Raw genomic sequence first — 3473 nt, 5'->3', positions numbered from 1 at the left:
AAAAAAAACTGCCTGTGGTGGCTCAGGCCTGGCAAGGCAGGAGGATTGCTCTGAATTCAAGGCTCCTAGGTTATAGAGCAAGAAGTATTGGAGAGGAGGAAAGGAAAGGAAGAAGAGGAAAGGTAAAAGAAGGGGAGGAAGACAAGGGAAGAGAAAAGGAGAGGAAGGAAGGGGAAAGGAACCAAAGGGAAAAAAAGAGAAGGTAAGAAGGAACATGGCCCTTATGGCCTGTGGTCCCCATCCCTCAAGCCCCCTTCCCTGCTGTTCACTGATTCTGCATCTCAGAGAAATAAGCAGCTGAAACAAGGATCCCAGCTCACTCCACAACCTTTTGCAATCATACTTCAAATTCAGATGTTGCAAGTTGAGGCCTGGGCGATTTGTTCAGCAAATCACCCTAAGTCATCCTTGCAAAAAGAGAGCAGAATCCAGAGCACTGGGGGAAAAAATTAAAAAGAGTGTTGGCTCCCTTCTATGCCTTCCCATCAGAATCCTGGGAAGGGGTAACTGGGTAGGACTGGGATAAGCCAGGCCTACAAATGGTCCTAAATTCCTCTGTCTTCCTTCAGGTTGTCTTGCCTGCTGTTCATCCCTCCCCCTGCACAAACAGCGCAGGAGACTTACCTTAATATCTCTGTAAAGAGTAAAGTTCAGCACACAGCAGAGCCTAATAACATTCTCCTCCAGCAAAGCCCACCCCACTCCCCTCCACCCTCACCCCCACCCCCACAAGCCCCCTCCCTGGCATTGCTCCTCCACCTCCAGGGCCAAATCCAGACAGTGTCCAGTAAAGGGAGGTCAAAACAGAAGCCCTGCGGGTCAGACCTCAGTCCCATATGACTTCTCTGCTGTTCCTATGACAAAGACAACTCCCAGCTTGCCCCCTGAGTTCCCTGACGGGTCTACATACACTCCTCTCCAGGGCTCCCAGCTATCACTGCCACAGTTACTAGCACGTACATACCTACATCCAGATAACCTGGCAAACACAAGAGACTTCTCCAGAGCCCAAGTGGCAATTATCTTCTCTGCAAAGCATACATTTCAGAGTCTGGTTACCGACTACGGGCAGCTCCAGGCCCTCATGTGTGATCAGCTTCCTCCAAGAATTAATTCACATTCACTTCTTCCCTTACCCTGCCCCGTCAACAGATTATTTCAACAGCAGTATCTTCCAGTAAAGCCAAGTCCAAGCCCCACAGCACTCCAAAAGTGCAACAGGCTACTTACTGGTCTGTCTCCTAACATCAGATTCAAAAATCTTTACCAATACCCTTGTTACCTCACCCCTAGTCTAACGTCTCCCCAGTACACCCCGGATAAAAGTCTAATTCCTCAGTGTGACTTTCTAGGACTTTCACAATCTCAGTCACTGTTCCTCTCTCTCTCTTTTACAGTTCAGGAAACATTCCAGGAGGGCCAAGGCCATCTCCCGGTCTCTAGAGAAACCCATATTCATCCCCACTTTGTATCCCATTTTCATAAATCTCATCTTTCAAGGACACAGCACAGGCCTGGTAATCTCAGTCCATAGCTCCCTCCCTGTGACCTCCAACAGCACCCAGTTCTGCACCTGGCATTGTGACAACTAACTGTGCCCCATCTGGAGTCTTATTTCACAAGCTCCAGTCTTTCTATGTCCTCCAGGAGATTACAAGCCCTGGAGGGAGTTATCTATGTGTTGTCTGCAGCCTTTCTCAATGCGAGCCCCTGGACATCCTTTTGCAAGCTTGTCACCTGGGAACTCTTCTCACTTTGAGTCTTGCCAGGGAATTATCCACAGGTGGAAATTATTTCAAACTGAGTTCTGTATTCCCTTCCCCACCTTTAACCACCATGCCTCCTGTGCCTCAGCGTGTGCATTAACTTTGCTACCATAGCACGTTCATTTAAATTTGAGCTCTCAAATCATTTCTCTCTAGTCTCGTAGTTTTCAGAGACCTTAGACTTTTCACGTCATCCAAAAAGCTTGGCAAGTGGGAGGAGGGCAGAGTGGCTTCTCAGAGGTACCCGTGGGTTTTCCTGTTTCACCCTTCCAAAGCAAGAACCTCTATTTACACACCCCCTTAGGAGGATGTCCTCAGGCTACAATACCTGTTGATTGCTCACTTTGAAACAAACTGCTCCCACTTTACACCTCTCTGTTAAGGAGGAGTGCAGTAAGCAGTGAAGAACTATAGATAGCCCCTGTGCCATGGCCTGGCATCATGGGAACCCATGCCTGGTGGAAGTCCTCCAGAATCACAGGAAAGGGAGGGATGGAAAACAGGGCTCGCGCAGGATTGCTGGCAGGTGGGTCTCTTTAGATCTCCAAGTGGGCCCTAAAGTGAAGGCGCAGAGCCTTAACTCCCAGGCAGGAAGCCTTGGAATTGTTTGCCCATGACAAACTCCTTTTGCAGGCCCCCATGGGCCACTCCAGAGGCCCACAGTGCCACGGCCAGGGAGGGACCCGGGGTGAGCCCGGAAGGCTTAGAGCCAAGCGAGCGGCGAAGGGAGCCCGCAAGAAAGGGGTTAAGAGAGGGTGTGTCGCGAGGCCAGTCCCGCAGCACCGCGCTCTCTGGTTCTGGAGAGGCCAGGGGCGCGCGGAGCGCAGGGCTGACGGCCCAGCCGGAAAGGGAGCAGGTTAACAGGTCAGTATGGCCCCGCGAGGCCACTCCCGGCCACCACTCAAAGTTGGGAGGGAGATCCGGCCGTACGACCCGCGACATAAACAAGGCGACGCGTGAGAGGGCGAACGGCCACCCCCACCCAGTCACCCCGCCAGCGCCGCAGCAGTCCCGGTCCCGCCCGGGCCGCGCGAGCCTCTTGGGTCTCCCACTCACCCCCTGGCTGTCCGCCCCAATCGCGGGCTGCAGCCCCTGCGAGGTCCCGCGCGCAGCTCACCTCGGCCGCCCACCGGCCCGGACAGCTCGGCTCCCTGCAGCGGCCGCGGCCCTGCCCGCCACCGGCGCGGCCCCTGCACTGCGCCGCCTCCCGCGCCGCCGCCTTCGCGCCCACCTGGCCGGCCTGCCCTCCCTCTCCGGGACACTGCGCTCACGTACGCGGCCGCGGCCACAACCCGGCCCGGATTCCCCCGCCCGGGAAGGGAGCGCGCCGAGCCGCTCACAGCCAGTCCGCCTGCGAGCCAGCCAGACGCGGGGACACACCCCCGGCCACGCGCGCGCACCGCTCGCGCGCCCCCAGCCCCGGGCGCGCGCGCGCGCTCCACAAACCCTGCTCGGCTGTACACAGTGGGCGCTCAATAAGTGCTAGAGCGACTCCTCTCACACATGCGCATTTGAACCTGACCGAGTTGTGACCCACTTCCCCAGCCCCCACCCCGAAATCCGAATGTTCAGCACCACCCGGAACCGAACTAGCGTATCTGCTACCCCCGCTCCTCCTTTTTTTTTTTTTTTCTTTTTTCTTTTTCTTTATTTTCCCCCCAACTGAACTGCAAACCCAGCCAAAGTTTCTGGCTGTTATTTTTCCAG

The 3473-nt window shown here is 55.2% G+C and overlaps 1 protein-coding gene across 2 annotated transcripts in view; it reads right to left on the bottom strand.

Annotated features, from left to right (window-relative positions):
• The window catches only part of Znf395 (zinc finger protein 395), a 41110-nt gene extending 37982 nt beyond the window's left edge, over nucleotides 1-3128 (bottom strand). Inside the window, exon 1 of one of the 2 annotated variants that reach the window (XM_031361043.1) lies at nucleotides 2884-3128. The gene's annotated coding sequence lies outside the window, so the exon portion shown is untranslated. The remainder of the gene's footprint in view (nucleotides 1-2883) is intronic. The other variant, XM_031361042.1, reaches the window with a different exon arrangement.
• Nucleotides 3129-3473: the final 345 nt, after the last annotated feature.

Source organism: Mastomys coucha, unplaced genomic scaffold (assembly GCF_008632895.1).
Source record: "Mastomys coucha isolate ucsf_1 unplaced genomic scaffold, UCSF_Mcou_1 pScaffold9, whole genome shotgun sequence".
NCBI classification, from domain to species: Eukaryota; Metazoa; Chordata; class Mammalia; order Rodentia; family Muridae; genus Mastomys; species Mastomys coucha.
Note: the sequence above shows the minus strand (reverse complement) of the source record. Positions and strands in the feature narration are given on the sequence as shown.